The sequence below is a fragment of the Mercenaria mercenaria genome, chromosome 16 (assembly GCF_021730395.1).
Source record: "Mercenaria mercenaria strain notata chromosome 16, MADL_Memer_1, whole genome shotgun sequence".
Taxonomy (NCBI): domain Eukaryota; kingdom Metazoa; phylum Mollusca; class Bivalvia; order Venerida; family Veneridae; genus Mercenaria; species Mercenaria mercenaria.
The window spans coordinates 4,176,948-4,198,081 of record NC_069376.1 but is presented as its reverse complement, the minus strand read 5'-3'; the positions used below and the strand labels follow the sequence as shown (position 1 = coordinate 4,198,081).

The following is a 21,134-nucleotide window of genomic DNA, read 5'->3' as shown; positions in this document are numbered from 1 at the left end:
CTTAAAGAAATTTTGTAGATGATGCCCTTTATAAATCTAGGTCAAGTTCGAATATGAGTCATTGGGTCAAAAACTAGGTCAATGTCAAATCAAGGAAAAATACTTGTTTTTGCTCCAAATTTTTAAAATTTAAATTTGGGAGAACATTTTTTTTCCCTGAAACACTAGTCAAACATGTTTTCCTGTTATGGTGTATTATGGTGTGTTTCCAGGTGACGACCGGGGATCTTGACCCCTTGTTAACTTGAAAGTTGCAACTTAAAAAAAAAAGGGTTTTATATTTTTCAAATGCTGTTTTTTTATTCCCGTTTATGATAATTTTCTAATAAAAATACAGGGGGGACTCAGTCAGGGAGAGTAATAAAATAAGGGGTATTTTACGTTCTTTCGCGGAAGTATTCGCTCTAAAGTCGCGCAAAATTTTTTTGCGCAGAACTTTTGGGATTACCAGTACAAATTGGGTTATAACCTATTAAAAATTATGTCCTTCTGTTTATGTTCCCATTTCAAATAGATTTTTCTTTTCTTTGCACAAAATTTCCATACAAAATGTTTTAAAAAGGGCACAAATTTCGCTCTGCAAAAAATATTGCCAATACTCTATTTTTTTCTTGGAAATAAATACATTTACCTTCGTTCCAAAGCGTTTTTGAACTTAAAACCTATTTGAAATTTGGTAATTTCATTGTGGTGTCGAATTGCAACATTCAATTTAACCAGATAGAAGTTTTTTATTTAGGGCAGGAAAATTTTAATCACCAGTCTCCCAAAGACTGTGGGATTTTAGCAATTTATTTGGCGGATATTACCTTCCCCTGCTGTTATTTTGATTATTGGTACAAGTTATATGATCCATGCATGTTATGTTTAATACTTTAACATAGTTTTGTTCCCCTTAAATTTTTTTATTTTAAAAGGTTTTTTGTTGATCTGTGTCTTATGCCCATACCTATTTTCCATTTAAAATGCTATCACAACATTTATCTGATGTCTACATTTATGATGGACGTGTTTAAAAAAGAATAACAAATCAGCGCGGGGTTCAGTACTGGGGTTTGAACGAGTTGGATTCTACCTTTAAGAATAAGCCCCTTATTGTACATTTAAAGAATATACATTATCTTTACAAAATCTCCATCTCCTTTTTTGTCGGGCCGGTTTAAAACAATTATTTTTCGTCATAAGCATTTTAAAAGCCGGGCCCTGCTGTATCATGTTGTGTAATATTCATGAAAGTAAATGATTTTTCCCAAACACTTTTTTATTTCAATCGGGGGTGCTTGTTATTTCTTTTCATGACTATTTTTTGCAGACCTTGTAAAGGTTTATGTTCCCAAAAGAAATATCAAAATTTTTAAGTATTTTTTTCCAAAACTATAAAAAATATGAAATAAAAATAGAGTTTAAAGATTTTGACTGCGTTTTACTTTATTGTATCTGTTTTATCCCCAAGGACACTGATTTTGGTGGTAGAGGGTATTTTATTCCCCGCAAGGCACTGTTTCTTTTCAGGGTAGATGTCTTGTTTTAGGAGCTGCGCTTTTGAAAAAGTATTTTTTAGCCCCCCACATCAGATGGTGGGCTATTAAAACACTTGCCCGGGCCCCTCGTCCGTCCTTCCGTTTAAAAATTTTGTTTGCATCTCCTCAGAAACTACTGGGGGGATTTTGACCAAAACTTTTTCAGTGATGTATTGGTACCCCAGTTGTGTCCCCCCGAAAAAACGAGGGTTCAACCCTTTTTAGTGATTAGGCCTTTGTTTATTTCTTATTTTTTTAGATTTATTGGGAAAAAATTTTAAAACCCTTCTATCCAAAACCAGAGCCCTTTTAGGCCACATTCGTAAAGACACTTTGTAACAGTTTCGTACGTATGCGATGCTCGAAAGGTAAAAAATGTTCGATGTGTTTGTCCAACAGGGGGGTTTACATGAAAAAGCACTAGTATCGTTTGAGTTTTTTACGCAAATGTTCAAACGTCGATGCCATCGCAACACTTAATGACTGCCCCAAAACACCATCACAAGTTCGTGTCATCGACGCATAAATTTTGAGGCATACGAAAAAAAGGGGCCCTTTGGAATCTTCGAGGCTTTGCAACCTTTTTTGGGGGCCCCAAAAAAGCACGACAGCCTGCACATCACGCGTCTGATCACGGGAACACACCGTTCCTGTTTTTTTCAAGAAAGGGTTATTCACTGAAAATTGGAATTTTTGACCCTAAATTTTTTGTAAAGCACAGGGCGCCCGAAAATAGACTTTCCCCGGAAAAAATTCCGAAAAAAAAGTCCGTGCCAATTTCCCGGAGTGGCCAATTTTTTTTTATATTTCTGCATCCCCTGCCCCCCCAACTTAAATGATTCAACTTCAGTCTTTACGTTTCCTCGACGCTGAAATGTGACCTCCGGTCGGGACGGGGTTTGAACCCCCTGGGTCAAAATGGTCTATCTTTCGTTTTCCCCGGTGTTTCAAGTTGGGTGACAAACAGGAATTGCTATTTTGTGGGCAAAATTTTATATAACTTGCATGGCGGAAATCGTTAGCCTTAAGCAGGGCCGTTTGTGTGGGACAAAGTCTTTTGGTTTTAAGAAAATTTCACTTTAAAATTTTTATTCCCCCACCCCCCGAGCCCGCCCAGAGGTAATAGCCTTCTTTTATTATAATCCCGCCGTGAAATAGCGGAGTTTGTGCGTTCGTGCAGTCATATATAGGTTCTTGTCCTTGGTATAACTTGCCCATGCATAATTAGATTTCAAATTATTTGGTACAATGATCAGCATGGATAGAAGGTTTGTTGCGATCATGATCCATGTTGCTATATCCAAGATCAAGGTCACAGCTTTTAACTAAGATTTGTTTTGTTATTTTGTTGTAATATATACGTTTGTGTCCAGATCATAACTCGCTTTAGTCAGATTTCCAAATACTTTAGTACAAATAACCACCATTTAGTGACAATCTGTAGTGATCATATTACACTTATTACTGCAAACGTCTCAAAGGTTGGCACCCTGTAGAATGGTTTTGATGAATATTATGTTTGTTTGTTGGATTCAGAGCGCCTGTTTTCAACAGTATTTAGGTAATACAGTTTAGGGCAGTTATAATCTTACCATTGATCCTACAACGGACCAGTCCAAGATGATGATGATGATTATGAAGATGATGATGATGATAATGAAATAAAATGTCAATAATATTAAAATCAGTACAACAGTATCTTTGTTAGTAACAGACAACTTCCAGCTTGAAACAGCACCGATAGGGGAAAATCGCAACAGATACGAGTAGCTTTCACCCGGTCTCGAACGTTCGTCCCTTGACACTCTAGCCGATGGTTAGTTCTTCCCATTAATTTCAATTGAAATTATACCCTGGCTCATATACGAGTTTACACTCGTACGTTCGTTTACGGGTCTGGTAAAACGCACCGATACACGTAAAGTCTAAACTGGGTGGATGAGAAACACATTATCTCTGGAAATTCCGGCCCGAATGCAGACACCAGGCCTGGCAAGAAAACTCTCTTATTAAATATAATCCAATAGAGTTCACGTCAGGGTTTTAAATGGGACATATTTCATTTGATGTATCATTGTCGTCAGTTTAAGTTTTTTTTTATTTTTGATGTTTAAAGCAATGCGAATTGACAAAGATAAACAAAACGAAAACGAAAAACCTATCTTGCAGCGAACCCGCGGACGCCGACGAAATCAGGATCAGAACAATAACCATGAGCAGTCTAAGAATAGTCAAGCTAGTCACTATTTTAAAGTATACATAAATGTATATATACCCGGTGTTCTACGGAACAAGCTTTTACAAGACTTCTATGTTAGCTGAGAATGCCTTGATCTTGATTTTAGTGCATTTTATTTGTTGTTGAAGCGATACAACCAGCGATTTACCGATTATAAAAGTTGAACAGGGATTGCATGTGGTGTGCATCTTCCCCTTTAATCATACATATTCTATGCATTTAGTAAAAAATGAAATCTTACAAACCAAAACCGATATGGGAAATTTATAAGTGATATGTACATGTAGTACCATGGTACTATGAACAGACCAGTCATGACAACTGTATTCTTGCCAAGTTTAATTGCCAGATAACAAACCTGTACCAAGATATTAACCTGACCGGAAATATCCCTCTAATCAACAAAAGGGTCGTCATGACCCACTATCGCTCACATGAGTAATACTACATTATACATGTTATTAAATCTGCGATATTTGCCTTTTCAGGGGCCCTAACTCTAAGACAAATAGTGTGATGTGGCTACTCTTCGAGGAAAAAAAGCAAGATTTTAATGATATAATATTTCAATGCAAGTTTGGTCAAAATCAAATAACAAATGTGATCTCTGTCATGCTTACAATGCTAAAGTCAGTAAATTTTGTCATTTCAAGGGCCATAACTCCAGGACAAATGGTGCTATATAGCTGGTTTTCGCAAGGAACCGAGATGTTATAGATATATAACTTCTATACAAGTTTGGTCAAAATGAAATAATAAATATGGTCTTGTCTTCACAAGACTAAAATAAGCAAATTTTGCCATTTCAGCCATAACTCCGAGACGAATGGCGCGATATGGCCGTTATTAAAGGAAGTGAGATCGTTCATAAGTTTAATAAAAATTAAATAACAAATGTAGTCTCCATTGTGTTGACAAGGATAAAAACAGTATTGTTTTGCCAATTCAGGGGCCGTATTTCCAAGTCAAATGATGCAATGCGGTTGTTTTTGAAAGGAACCGAGATCTTATAGATATATAAGTTGTGTGCAAGTTTAGTCAAAATAAACAAAAAATATGGTCTCTATCGCGTTCTGAAGGCTAAAATCAGTAATTATTGCCATCTCTGGGACTATATCTCTAAGACGAATAAGGTGATATGGTTGGTTTTTGAAAGGAACTGAGATATCATAGGTATATATAAGTTTGTGCAAGTTTTGTCAAAATCAAATAATAAATGTTGTCTCTATCGTATTCACAAGAAAAATGTGAACGGACGGACGGCCGGACGACGGACGACGTACAAAAGATGATCACAACAGCTTACTTTGTCACTTCGTACAAGTGAGCTAAAACATGTTACAAATGTGTTTCAGATGTAAAAATGCACTTTTTTGTTCATTTTTCCGATTGAAAATGACATGTGACAAATGTGATCAGATGTCACATCAAAAATCGGCATCGATCACATTTGTCTCAAAAATTGTTACAAATGTGCTTGATTTCTGTTACATATGCGATCTCATTCGTAACACCTGTTACATATGCGATCGCATTTGTAACACCTGTTACAAATGCGATCTGTTACGAATGTGGTCCTACAGAGCCTAGGGCTTTGATATTTGGTTTGAAGCATCAGCTAGTGGTCCTCTACCAAGATGATTCAAATTATTTCTCTGGGGTCAAATATGGCCCCGCCCTGGGGGTCACATAGTTTATAATGACTTATATAGGGAAAAACTTTGAATAACCTCTTGTCCAAAACCACAGGGCCTAGGGCTTTGATATTTTGTATGTGACATCATCTAGAGGTCTTCAACTAAGATTGTTCATATTATACCCCTAGGGTCAAATATGGCCCCGCCCTGGGGGTCATATGGTTTACATAGACTTACATAAGGAAAAACTTTGAAAATCTTCTTGTCCAAACCACAAAGCCTAAGGCTTTGATACTTGTAATGTAGCATCATCTAGTGGTTCTCTACCAAGTTTTTTCAAATTATCGTCCTAGGGTCAAAAATGGCCCCGCCCCGGGGGTCACATGGTTCATATAGACTTATATAGGGAAAAGCTTTTAAAATGTTCTTGTCAATAACTAAAACATTCAAAAATTTGGACCACATGTATATTTTTGAGTGGCAAGATGAACCTTGACACGAGTTGACCTTGATTTTGACCTAGTGACCTACTTTCACATTTCTGTAGCTACAGCCTTCAAATTTGGACCTCTTGTATATTTTTGAGTGGCAAGATGAACCTTGACATGAGTTGACCTTGATTTTGACCTAGTGACCTACTTTCACATTTCTGTAGCTACAGCCTTCAAATTTGGACCACATGCATAGTTTTGTGCACTGGAAAAACTTTGACCTTGATTTTGACCTAGTGACCTACTTTCACATTTTTGAAGGTACAGGCGTCAAATTTGGACCATATGCATAGTTCCGTGTTTCAAAATGAAATTTGACATTTATTTTGACCTAGTGACCTACTTTCACATTTCTCAAGCTACAGCCTTCAAATTTGGACCACATGCATAGTTTTGTGTGCCGGAAAAAAACTTTGACCTTCACATTGACCTAGTGACCTACTTTCACATTTTTAAGGTACAGGCTTCAAATTTGGACCACATGCATAGTTTTGTATTCCGAAATAAAATTTGACCATGATTTTGACCTAGTGACCTACTTTTACATTTCTCAAGCTACAGCCTTCAAATTTGGACCACTTGCATAGTTTTGTGTACCGAAATGAACTATGACCTTTACATTGACCTAGTGACCTACTTTCACATTTTTAAGGTACAGGCTTCAAATTTGGACCACATGCATAGTTTTGTATTCTGAAATAAAATTTGACCTTTATTTTGACCTAGTGACCTACTTTTACATTTCTCAAGCTACATCCTTCAAATTTGGACCACTTGCATAGTTTTGTGTACCGACATGAACTTTGACCTTTACATTGACCTAGTGACCTACTTTCACATTTTTAAGGTACAGGCTTCAAATTTGGACCACATGCATAGTTTTGTATTCTGAAATAAAATTTGACCTTGATTTTGACCTAGTGACCTACTTTTACATTTTTCAAGCTATAGCCTTCAAATTTGGACCACATGCATAGTTTTGTGTACCGAAATGAACTTCGACCTTTACATTGACCTAGTGACCTACTTTCACATTTTTGAAGGTACAGGCTTCAAATTTGGACCACATGCATAGTTTTGTATTCCGAAATAGAATTTGACCTCGATTTTGACCTAGTGACCTACTTTTACATTTCTCAAGCTACAGCCTTCAAATTTGGACCACTTGCATAGTTTTGTGTACCGAAATGAACTTTGACCTTAAGATTGACCTAGTGACCTACTTTCACATTTCTGTAGCTACATGCTTCAAACTTAGACCACATGCATAGGATTGTGTACTGAAACAAACTTTGACCTTGACATTGACCTAGTGACCTGCTTTCACATTTCTCAAGCTACAGCTTTTGAATTTGGACCACATGCACAGTGTTGTGTACGGAAATGAAATTTGACCTTGAGGTAGTCAATAAGTCTTGAAATTTGGAACACTCAAAAATGGCACATTGGTGGGCGCCAAGATCACTCTGTGATCTCTGGTATTCCTTTCAATGTGTTTCACCGGAGGACGGGGGCTTCTGCTTTTTCCAAGATCCGTCAGTCACACAAATTTAGGTCCGGCGATCGGCATTATTTTCAACATGATACTTAGTCTTGTACGGTTCTTAGCTTCTGTTGAGAACACGTGGTGTTTGACAATATCAAATGCCGAAACGTTTATCATGTTGCAACTTTAAATAAAAACAGAATTCTTTCATGACAATTCGATTCATTTTAAGCTCACCTGAACTTTGTACATGTGGATTGTTCGACGTCTATCGACTTACGTCTGTCGTCATTCCTGCAACTTTAAACATTTGACTCATACATCTTATCCTCAAAACAGAAGATCTACGGGGGTGGGGGGGGGGGGGGGTTGTCTCAGTAGAGAGAGCGTCGGTCTACGAATTGCGGTGTCGTGAGTTCAATTCCCGGGCGGGGCGTATGTTCCCCGTGACGATTTGATAAAAGCCATTGTGTCTGTGGGGAAGTTGGCAGTTACTTGCGGAGTACAGGCGTGGACTGGTACAGAATCTAGGAACACTGGTTAGGTTAACTGCCCGCCGTTACATGACCGAAATTCTGTTGAAAAACGGCCTTGAACCCAAAACAAACAATCAGAAACAGATAGAGGAACTTTACAGGATTGTATATGTCACATCGCTGAGCTCTTGCTCCTCAGGTGTTAGAAAAAAAAACGATTTTCCTATACAAAATTATATAAAATAAATCACTCCATTGGCGGAATCTATTTTGACTTCTGCGACACGGAAATATTTTTAAGCTGGCCTCATTTTCAGTGCAGAAGACGTTGGTCGACGTGATGTCTATAAAAAAGAAACTCTAAGTTGATGTTTCTGCAAAGAGTTTATGTGTGGTAAAAAATGATATATTCGTGTCTTTGTTCATTAATTTCATATATTATAATGGACAGAACCGCGAATTATAATTATTATTATTTCAACTCATCTAAAAAAGCAAGATGAAAAGACCCTCGCATAAATAAGGGGTTCATATACGTCTAGATAATTTCTTCATGCCATAATGACACATCAAGTGTAATAATTGCTCTAGAGTCATTTTAAAAAGTCTGCCATCACGGCCAGTATGTTTATTTACTTTTTCATTATGTACCTTTTCTTCATATTTATCTTTGTGTTTTCAAACTTTCCAAAATCTAGTATCCTTTGTATTGCTTTTTCATCAACAGTGTAAACATCATTTTAGTATTGATCAAAAAAAACAAATTAGCAACCTTTCAACGGCCATAATGATGTTACAACAAGACGTCAACGTCAGAACGCTCCTAACATTTGGGACTTTTATGATTACGGCGATTGATGCACACTGCACCATCGTCAGCCTTAATGGCCTTTTAACGGCTATAATAATATCAAATATTTTCCCAGGAGCTACAATTCAGATACAAATTACTGTAACAGATGTTAGTATGATACGTTTGGCTTGTTTGTTACATTTCCCGCCATTTCTTGGGTGTTGCAGAAGACAATTTACGTAACATGATTCGTTTTGTCTCGTTTCTGAGTTATTGAAAAGCACATTCGCTGACCTGGTGCGTTAAGCTTTAGGCAGACTACTAATGAGAAGACGCTTTTTACATAACACTATGTGCCATACTGTCGTTCCAAGGAGTTGATCAGTTGATTGAAAATTCCACCAAGCATTAATTAGTCCTTCCATTTCAAAGAAAACAAAGGAGTTCGCAAATGAAGGTTCTATTCATTTAGTAAATATCTCAAGATTGTATTACAGACCTGCTAGTACCTCAGATGTTATCACTTTTCTCTGGCTTCTCCCTCACTGCTCAGTACTATCTATCAGAGGTGTTCCGATTGTCGCCGGTGATCGAGTAAGTCGGCGGCATCGATTCTGACCACAGAGAACTGATTGTAGTCGTTACATGCCTTCCTTGAAAAAAATAATCAATTTGAATTGTCTATGCTTTTTCAGATAGCCCTTGCTGCTTATCGTACATCTTTGCGCGATTTAAATCATCTTTGAGTTAATTTTCAAAATATCTGATCTGTAAGGTTGAAGGTCGGTAATTCAAATCCTTCATTGTTTCATATTAAAGTGACAACTTCATGTCGTCTTAATGTATCTTTATTGAATACGTTTCTTTCTACATCAATTTCTCATACAAGTTCTATCATAAATACACACAAAAAAATGAAAAGAGAATAGACGACTGAAGAGGTCCTAGTGATGTACAAAACTGACCATATGGGGTATACACATTAAAAAACATGCAGATTGTATTCTAGCAGTGAAAGCGTGTGATTGAATACACGAATTGCGCTTTGGACTTCTTTCGATTTACCACGGAAGAACATTTTCGACCATATGACTGACCTTATTCCTTTAAACGGGCCGCTGTTTTAACGACGTCCTCATGTAGTCAGGGAGAACATTTCCTAAATGACGTTACAGTAAAACTGTTGTTCCATATATTAAAGTCACGTAGCTGATTTCAAAGTTAAATGCAACAAAATATGTGAAAATTATAATATAATCCTGTTTACAAACGGAATGAAATATGAAATAAGATTTTTTTTGTTTAAGTTCAAGCAAAATAAAATGGATCTGCAAATTAGTAATGAATTGCTAGGGCGGTTTACAGATTATAAGGATCTTACATATCTACCAGTGCAACATTTATGTGTTTTTCACTACCCGAGAGTCAGTTTGGAAAGACAAAATGAGCGTTAGCGATGTGTCTTTATCCAAGATGTCCCGAGGGTTAGGAAAAAAACAGTTTTATACAGGCGGGCGTGTAATATCATACTTCTTGCCCATCAGGCTCAAAATAGATCATGGTCACATAGATCTATAGATTTGGTGCCAATATTATGTGACGTCACCTACAACACGCTATGTTAGACAAAAATTTCCCCTAGGGAAAGACGGGAGAGTTCAGGCATATTTATATTATCCCCGCTTGCTGGTCAAGAATTGCTAATATCTTATTTTGTCGTTCATTTCGCCGAAAATTTCTAAAAGATAATATATATCTAAAAAGAAAAAAGAAATGATTTATAATTTCCACTTGAACACAAAAAAAATAAAACATCAATCAAAAACATCAAAAAACTTAATGATTGTATTCAGCGACAAACCACTGGCTGTGATATCTCTCAAGTATGCAATAAAAACGTCTTACCAGAAGATTATGATAATTTACGACAACATTGACGACATATTGAATTGGTTTGTATAATCAGTTTTCCGGGCAATTTCATAAACTTGTCTCCGATTTGAGACTAAATAGTTTATTCCCATATGACTACCAATGCTTATTAAATCATCACAACGATATTATGTTCACTTGACGTCACGTCGACGAGATATTCAGCGTCAGGTACGCATCCAATATAGCGCTTCAATTTTGATGAAATATTGTTTACTTTAAAAAATGTTTGAAACAAAATGTCACATAACACAACTACAGCTCGTTTAAATGGGTCAGCCGTGTTCTTGCACTTATAAAATAGACTGGCCCGTTTCATAGGGTGGTTAGGTCTATGGATATGTATTGTATTTTGCCATTGAAATATTTCTATGAAATGCTTCTTCCTCTTTCGTTTGGATCCGTCCATGTTTACAAACACGTTTGTTTATTTTATGGACTGAGCTCGTTTAAATGGGTCAGCCGTGTTGATGTACTTATAAAATAGACTTGCCCGGTTTATAGGTTGGTCAGGGCTACGGATATGTATTGTATTTTGCCATCGGAATATTTATATAAATGCTTCTTTCCCTTCCGTTTGGATCCGTCCATGTATACAAACACGTTTGTTTATTTTATGGACTGTACAATTGTAAGTTTTGTTTTGGTAAATAAACGTTAAAAGGAGAAAAAGACACTTTCTATTCATCAGTGTTATATTTCAACAGTTTTACGTGATTTCAAGGATATCTTAAAGTCTCACCACGACTTAGTGACCTACTTTTTTCACCCACAAAAATTTCATGAAAAGCATTCTTATAATACAGTAATATACAGCTATACTACAAGTTTTCAGCTGGACAATATTGAGGTCCTTCCGCAATAAATGTGTTTTTCAAAACTTCATCTGCAAACTTATTCAGACAATCTCTTTTCAGCAAAGTTTTAAGAATACAATAGGGTTATTATAACAGTAGATTGATCTAGGATGCATTATTCGGCTCGAGTGGATTAGGCTAGATCGCCGACCTTGCAAAATCCACGAAAGCCGAATACAAAGTCCCATATCTATAGCTACTGTTATAATGACCCTTTTATTATATACCTTTACCATTTTGATTCTTGTTTTGTTCTTGAACGAAACCTTCAATGTTTATCGATATTAAATCGAACTTAGTGAAGTTTTTATGTGCGCTATTTATAGAAATGTGTCGGGTCATGCATATTTATGAAAATAGTCCTGCAGCATACAATACGGAAGGTACAATACGGAATTTAAAAGGTACAATACGGAATTTTTGTCTGTCTGTTCATATCTGATTGTGAAATACAAGCCGATTTTTTACAGAATTGATATAGGTATATAATAAAATAAATTATTAAGACATTTAACATATTGTCTTGTCTTAATATAAAGTCAATGTCAATTTGAAACTAAATTCTTGTATATCTAATATCTTTCATGCATTAGGTATTATTACCATCATTGAAATACAAAAGAAGACATTTATTTTTAGGCGTGTCTTTAACGCCACTGAATTTCATTTAGGATGTGAAAATACAAAATACTAATCTCATTTTTATAATTTCAATGCGGCTGGAAGGCAGCACCATGTTACATGAAATTTCATCAACAAGGAACATGTAGATCTTAAAAATCCATGTCGATTTCCTCGGGGTTAGACAGTGACATCTGTTTCATTTTTTCCAGATGGCGCTGTATCACCAGCTTCCCGGAAATGCACCGACTACCAGAGGGCGCTTAAAGCTGGAAATGCGCCGACTACCAGAGGGCGCTCAACTGTCAGATGTTTCCAAGAATGACCTTATAGATACACCGAAAACACACTGTAGCCTTGACGTCCCGGCTGGAATTTGATGAAGAAATGAAACATCCGTCAACTGTTCGTCTTGCTGAAAAACAAAAGATTCTTATTTATTTAGTCAAATTGAATAAAGTGTCCAATATTCCTTCTCGCGTTACATTTATGAGAAGGAAAGGGACATTATTATACATTTTTTATTTTGAAGCCCGCTAAGGGTAACAACCCCGTTATTTTGAAGTTCACAATTTATAATTAAACACTGGCACAAAATCAGTAATTTTATAAATCTTTGTAACATGTCTGTATAACAAGGTTAAAGGTAAAGCTAAGATATTTAGTCAAGAACATACAAGATAACTTCTCTGGGGATTTAAAAGTGCTATGAATGTTCAACTGACGAAACATCGCCATTTTATATACGGATATGGCACTCGTTGCCTTATACTACAATTCAGTAATTCTATTATTAGACCATAAAATGATTTCAAGCCTTCTTCCACGTTAAAAGCACAAAACTAAATAGAAGAGAAAAACAGTACTTTATAAGGGAGATAATTCTTGAGACCTTGTTTGTACTTTTAAAGACACCTGGTGTAAGGGAGGCAAATCTTTTAACTTGTCCACATTAATATCCTTACTCATGGTTCATACACATTCTTTCAGACAAAATTCCCTGACATTTCCCTGACTTTTCCCTGACATGAAAGCATTTTTCCCTGACTTTTTGGTTCGGTACGATACAAACCAAGTCACCTAGTATGACTTTTGTTATCTTAAAATGTGTACATTTAGTGGTTCAATTTTAAATGAAAAATAGAATGTTGGCCTCCACCACCCCTACAGCTTACCTCCTTTTTTGACAAACATTTACATTGTTTAATATTTTGTTTGTTTATTCCAAATCAACTGGATATGGAGCTGGTGATTATACAAAACACATTGGCAAGCAAAATGACATGAATCATCATGCATTAAAAAGTAATCAAATACACTGTTTCAAACAAACAAATGTTTATTATGTTATGACCAATAGACAATAAAGCAATTACTTTTGGAAACCTGAACATATTAGCCAAATCGAACTGTTTTTCTGAACATAGCTTTACTAAATTACATTAAAATGGAATTGTCATTAAATCTAGTCTGCCTGCTCATTGTTAGTGGTTAGTAGTCACACCTGAAAGGTTAAAAAGCTGAACTGCATGCACCAAGCACTAGCCACATGCACAAGGCACCAGTATCACAAAAACATCCTTCTTCAAATATTGAAACTGTGTAAAATAAAGACCATATGTTTGTGTTATTGGAGCCTTGTATGTATATATAGTAATGGCTATGTGTAATGGACACTATACAGGAGAGAAGGGGATCGAATCATTAGATATAGCCACCACCAGATTTGCTCAGGAGGTAAGGGGTGCAAATCCCTTTCAGTTTCTTCTATTTGGAATTTGAAAAATATGTAGAATATAGATATATGCATATAATTTAAAATTATGCTTTAATTGTTGTAAGTGTGATAGCTTTCATGAAAAAGGAAATATTTGAAGAAACTGCCTTAACCTTTACAAATTGTTGCCTAACCTGATCAGAAAATTCCCTGACATTTTCCTGACATTTTCCAAATTTCAAAATTTCCCTGACAATTCCCTGACCTTGAAAAAAAATATTTTTCCCTGACTTTTCCCTGACGCGTATGAACCCTGTTACTCAATAAACAGAATTTTTAATTCAGATCTACTGTTCCTAATAAATCAATTCGAAAACAAGAACAGTTGTGGCTATATCGTTCACAGTGTTTCAACTGAGAAAATGTTGAAAAATCCAGACCCCGTTATTTTGAAGCCCGCTAGGGGTAACAACTCCGTTATTTTGAAGCCCGCTAAGGGTAACAACCCCGTTATTTTGAAGTTCACAATTTATAATCAAACACTGGAACAAAAGCAATAATGTTATAAATCTTTGTAACATGTCTGTATAACAAGGTTAAAGGTAAAGCTAAGATATTTAGTCAAGAACATACAAGATAACTTCTCTGGGGATTTAAAAGTGCTATGAATGTTCAACTGACGAAACATCGCCATTTTATATACGGATATGGCACTCGTTGCCTTATACTACGATCAGTAATTCTATATTTAGACCATAAAATGATTTCAAGCCTTTTTCCACGTTAAAAAGCACAAAACTAAATAGAAGAGAAAAACAGTACTTTATAAGGGAGATAATTCTTGAGACCTTGTTTGTACTTTTAAAGACACCTGGTGTAAGGGAGGCAAATCTTTTAACTTGTCCACATTAATATCCTTACTCAATAAACAGAATTTTTAATTCAGATCTACTGTCCCTAATAAATCAATTCGAAAACAAAAACAGTTGTGGCTATATCGTTCACAGTGTTTCAACTGAGAAAATTTTGAAAATTCCAAATGTTTTGTATGTAACCAACGCTTAGATATATCATTAATATTATGAAAGACTTTGATTAATGTAAATGATTGTAAAAAAGTCTATACTTTACACTGATCTGTCTTTGAACGCCGTATCTATGCCACTACTTGCTGGTAGCGGAGAAAATTCGAATGCCCTAGACGTCGGCTCATCTTCTCCGATCTGTGGTCCCATTCGTCGAGCTTTTGTCAAAAGAGATCACAATTTAGCATCTTGAATGAATGAAAAGTATCTTATGGTTTTTAATAAATCAAGTTGAAAATGCTAATGTAATTAGGCGAAGCACTCGTTGTCTTCCTGTCAACTAAAACGCGAGTATATGTTCATTCGGCATAGCCTCACCTTTATACCTCAATGACCTTATCGTGTGAAAAAGTTGTCAGAAATTGTCTAGAAAAGGTCAAGTGCAATATATCAAAGCAGTTCCAAAAATATCTTTTAAACAAAATATCTATGATAGAGATAAAGATGATAGTCCTGGTGCGTTTGTTACATCTGTGATACCTTATTTATTTTAGAATGTAAAACAAAGATTGTAAAAACTTTTTCTGAAAGTTCGGAACAATTTTGAAATTGAGACTTGTTCATTTCTAGGATGGATTATATTACTTTATGCTTACCTTAAAATTGAATGTCACTTGTATTTTACCCATTCATTCTTTTTGAAAATTCTGGTTATATATCCATTGTTTCTTTCAGCACGTGTAACTCTATCTTGTCAATATCACAGTAACTAAGGGCACGTACAAAATAGAACGATTTTTCAGAGCATTCCACGTCACTGCAGTCACCACCAAATATATCATCTTTACCTAAAATGAAACAAGAATTTGTAAAAGAGTTACCACCGTCTACTGTCTAGGAACATTTTCACAAAACATACTGCATGTAACAGAGTTACCACCGTCTACTGTCTAGGAACATTTTCACAAAACATACTGCATGTAACAGAGTTACCACCGTCTACTGCCTAGGAACATTTTCACAAAACATACTGCATGTAACAGAGTTACCACCGTCTACTGTCTAGGAACATTTTCACAAAACATACTGCATGTAACAGAGTTACCACCGTCTACTGTCTAGGAACATTTTCACAAAACTTACTGCATGAAACAGAGTTACCACCGTCTAATGTCTAGGAACATTTTCACAAAACATACTGCATGTAACAGAGTTACCACCGTCTACTGTCTAGGAACATTTTCACAAAACATACTGCATGTAACAGAGTTACCACCGTCTACTGTCTAGGAACATTTTCACAAAACATACTGCATGTCAACACAGCATCTTCTAAATAACGAGACAACATACTAACAGAACGTATGTAAGTTACATCTATATAGCATACTAACAGAACGTATGTAAGTTACATCTATATAGCATACTAACAGAACGTATGTAAGTTACATCTATATAGCATACTAACAGAACGTATGTAAGTTACATCTATATAGCATATCAGAAGACATTATTAAGTTTGAAAATGTCTGAAGATATACACTGATCTGAATTCTTTCAAATGCTGATATCTGTATTTATAGATTTGAACATGTTGAAAGTCCACAAGAAATCTGTGTCGTACCCGGCAAAGAAAAGTGGTCTTGACTTTTCCCTGTGGTCAATATTACAGATTATTATACCTCACATAAATGTCCAAAGCAAATTTCCCATTAGTTTAACTTGAATAATATATCATATTCCCCAGTGATTTTATATCACATGCGCAAAATCGTAATTTTCTATTTCTGCGCAGGTGATATGATCCATAATTTCATATCACATGCGCAACAGTGTTATTTTGTTTTTCTGCGCTTGTGATATTATTTTTTCATATCACCCGTTGAGAGATTGATACTTTTGCATTGATTAAAAGAGTGAGTCGATTAATTTTCAGACGAGGCGCTTATATAATTATACTTTAGGATTAAATTACCCTTTTCTGCTGCTCTTGCATGTGCGAACACGGCCGAATTTTCTTTTTTATGCTACGTGCAAAATATTTCGAAAACAATTGTTCATAAAATATTGAATCGTAACTACACGGCTACTAAACGCTAGCGCCACCACCAAATTGTGGTGCTAAGGAAAAGAGCTATCGACATTTCCGTGGTGCAGCTATCGCCCGTTTCTCCTTGTAAACAAGTGAGTAAAATTTATATTTCATCTTATATTTTTATTGATAGAACCTTTTTCGGAAATCAGAGAATGTAGTTCCGTGTAACAACACTTTAACTACAGGTTGGCTGTAATTTCATTAAAATATTATGCAAATTGTGGCGCCAGGAGCTTTTCTCCCGAATCTGACAGTGACACATTTTTATATCGGCCAGTATTCGAGCACCATTCTGATGAATAGACATACTGTAAGAACATATCTGTACATGCAAAAGGTGTAGAAATGATAAATAATCATATACGCACACACCATGAATAATAGAATCTCCGGTTAGAAGAAATATACCAGTATTTTTAAAAGTGGCGGCGCTATAACTGTAGTGCGGGCACTATACAGTAGTGCTGGCGCTGTTACGGCATTCAATAATACGAACTGCTGACGCATCCGGAACAAAACAAACACCAATATTCTCTAATTGGTAATTTTCCTGCAAGGAATTATGTTATTAAAGAAAGAAAAACACGATCATAGTTTATTTATCCTTATGAAACATTGTCAAAAAAAAAAAAAAAAAAAAAAAAAAAAAAACGCCTCGGTAGCCTAGTGGTAGAACGTCTGCTTCAAGTGCGGGATGTCGTGGGTTCGAGCCCCAGCCGCGTCATACCAAAGACGTAAAAAAAGGTACTAGTAGCTTCCTTGCTTGGCGCTCAGCATAAAGAGGATAGTGCTAGGACTGGTAAGCCCGGTGTCAGTATAATGTGACTGGGTGGGGTATCATGCCACGTGTCTACGGCGTGATATTCTTTGGGGCAGCACTATAAAGTTGGGCATTGTGCTCACTGCTACAAGACGACACCGTCGTTTATATGACTGAAAAATTGTTGAAAAAGACGTTAAACCCGAACACGCACACACACGCACACACACACACAAGAAAAAAAACAGAACAAAATACTCACCGACCCTTGGGACTTTTGTAGTCTTATTAAATACTTTCCTTTGTTTAAAATGAAGACGTTAGGGATTTTGCATATATCTCATTTCAATTCATGCACGACCAAACCGAGTCAGCTGTCATGTGTGTCGGTTTCAGTCCATGCTTCCAAAGCATCTTTTCACAAAATATATCACATTGTAAAGATAAATGATAATCTCAAGTGGCACCGCTAGACCGCTCACGTAAATTGAAAGACCCACGTATTTACATTGTAACAGACAGAAATTTTACAATTAATTCAAGTCCTCGATTTCAACGACCATGAAAAGCCCCGCTGTGGGATTTTCATACATTAAAATTGAATATATTAGACACAACAACGCCACCACTACCGTATAGCGCCACCACTAGAATGATAGCGCCACCACTTTCAAAAATAATGGTGTTTTTTCTTTTTACTGTGTTTTTCGTAATTCTTTGGTGTGCGGGAATACGTGTAATTCTTTTCCACACCATTTGCATGCGCAGGTATGTTCTTACAGTGTGTCTATTCATCGGAATGGTGCTCGAATACTGACCGATATGAAAATGTGTCACTGTAAGATTCGGGAGAAAAGCTCCTGGCACCACAATCTGCATCATATTTTAATGACATTACAGCCAACCTGCTGTTAAAGTGTTGTTACACGGAACTACATTCTTCGATTTTCGAAAAAAAGTTCTACCAATAAAAATATAAAATAAAATATAAATTTTACTCACTTGTTTACAAGTAGAAACGGGCGATAGCTGCACCACGGAAATGTCGATAGATCTTTTCCTTATCACCACAATTTGGTGGTGGCGCTAGCGTTTAGTAGCCGTGAACTACCACAATAAGTTTGGAAATGATCTAACTACTTTTTATGTTTCGTTTAGAAAAAAAGAAAGTTATCGCCGTTTTTCAAACGCTACTGACTGATGCAATGTTAAAATATTAGAATAAATATAGGGGTCAGCTATAAACGTCTCGATTCAATCTATCAAAAAAGTCTTATTACACAGCAAAGTCGCCACAAATTATAAGTGCTAACAAGTAAAGACTCTTTAATTCTGTCTTCATTATTAGGTTAGTAATTACTTTTTAATGTTAAATAAATTACTATGTTGATTTTCCAGTAAATGCCTTGACCCTTATAATCTTTCGGTATAATAAAATAAACATTGCATTCCTGAGAGGGTGATATGAAAAATGTTCACCCCTCGAAATATGAATATAGACCTCGGATGGCGCCTCGGTCAATATTCATATATCTCGCGGTGAACATTTTTATATCACCCTCTCAGGAATGCAATATTTATATAATAACAATACAAGTTATTCACAGCAAAGAGAAGTTAATTTAAAAACAACATCCTAAGTCTACGCAGAAATCCTTAACATGTGGCGATAGGTCAAAATACAGCCCAAAATGTGACGTAACATGCATGTTGTACTACTGAAAAGCGGTCTCGGTTTTTCCCTACAGTCAGTCATTATATGTTACAAGATCAACCATTTTTAGTATGAACAAACGGAAGTTATTCTAAATTACGGACCTGGTTCTTGCGCGTAACACTCCGTCTCATGATGATGAACAATTGTGCCAAGTAACATCAAATCCGTCCATGCATTAAGAAGAAATGATCCGGACAAAGTCATTCTTGTATCTAACGTTTGGCCTCTAAGTGTGGCCTTGGCCTTAGAGCTAGGTATCCGGCTCTTTCGCATGACACGTTGTCTCATTTTGGTGAACACTTGTTCTAAGTAATTACAAAATCCCTTTGTGACTGATAGGGTTATGAATTTGACACAAAAACACACCGTTAACCTTTGACTTCTACGTGTGACCTTGCCCTTGGAGTTAGGGGTCTTGGTCTTGCTGAAGATGATGCTACATACCGGATATCAAAGCCCTAGACCCTGTGGTTTTGTACAATACTATTTCTATTTTTTCCTTTCGGTTACCATGGCAACCAAAGTTCTGCAAGGAATTCATTTTTTTTTTAAATTTTGAAGGCAGCACCCAAGGATCATTCCTGTGAAGTTAGGTGTAATTCTGCCCAGTGGTTTTCAAGAAGAAGATTAATTTTAGAAATGTTGACGGACCGTGACGACACATGTCACGCGCGTACGTCACACGACGGATGGTCACAAAACCTCACCATGAACCTTCGGCTCAGGTGAGCTAAAATATCTTATTTCTAAATGGCAACATCCGGGCGCGCATCCTCACTGTGAATTACCTATCATGGCAGAAGGATTCCGAAATCACTCACGGAGAATAACGTAATCTCACGGAAATCTCCGAATGTCAGCACCGGTACACTAACTATAGTTAAACTCTTGATTCATAGAAAGTCTGTAAAAACTTACCGGCATGTCAATTCCATTAGTATTTGGTGACACGTTTCCGAATCCTATTGACGTCAGTGACGTAAACGTAAAATATAACGCTGTGATGTAATACGTCTTTATGCTGGGTCCACTGTCAGTAACGTTGGCAACGTTAGCTTCATTGATTCTCGTGGCTGCAGTATCTAACCATCCTAGAACACCAGAAAAACGATAAAATCTTTCCATACAAAAACATAAATATATACAAATCAGGCGTCAGGATTACGTTTAAAACATTAAGTGCTTTCAACAGTACACTTTTTGTAGCAACATTCATACTGAAAAACATTTGCCAATATCCAAATTATAATTCATTTCATATCAATGTTTAATTTTAAAAAGCAATAAGTGAAGTCCTCTGAAACTGAGCAACAGACTTCTTCTTTAATAAGTTGCCGCATGACCTATAATTATGCCGTTGTGACGTTATCAACAAAAAGCGAAAACAAAAAGAAAAAGTTGTATCCATGAATAAAAGCATTTCTCAAATAATATCTGATGAGAGTAATATAATTAGGTCTTCAAAATCATTTGTTCGTAAGCTACTAGGCGGACTAGCGACAAGATGTTATTTTTAAATTAAAAAAAAAATCACGTAGTGCGCGCCAGACCTTACACAGTACGCATTTTATCTCGCAGAGTGCGCACTAAATCTCGCATAGTTCCACTAAATCTCGCATAGTGCGCACTAAATCTCGCAGAGTGCGCAATAAATCTCGCATACTTCGCACTAGATCTCGCATAGTTCGCGCTAAATCTCGCAGTGCGCACTGAACCTCGCAGAGTGCGCACTAAATCTCGCATAATTCACGATAAATCTCGCATAGTT

General features: G+C 36.2%; 1 long non-coding RNA gene across 3 annotated transcripts; it reads right to left on the bottom strand.

The window, feature by feature from the left end:
• Window positions 1–9,508: 9,508 nt before the first annotated feature.
• On the bottom strand, window positions 9,509–20,451 carry LOC123541397 (uncharacterized). Of its 3 annotated transcripts, none has more exons than XR_008367616.1 (4): window positions 20,285–20,451; window positions 15,451–15,642; window positions 14,896–15,042; window positions 9,509–12,467 (listed from the first exon to the last, which is right to left on the bottom strand). It is a non-coding gene; the product is annotated as an uncharacterized LOC123541397 (long non-coding RNA). The 3 variants fall into 3 exon arrangements; XR_008367614.1 differs by having other exon boundaries at window positions 9,510–12,467; window positions 14,896–15,012; XR_008367615.1 differs by having other exon boundaries at window positions 9,510–12,467; window positions 14,901–15,012.
• Between the last annotated feature and the right edge of the window lie 683 nt (window positions 20,452–21,134).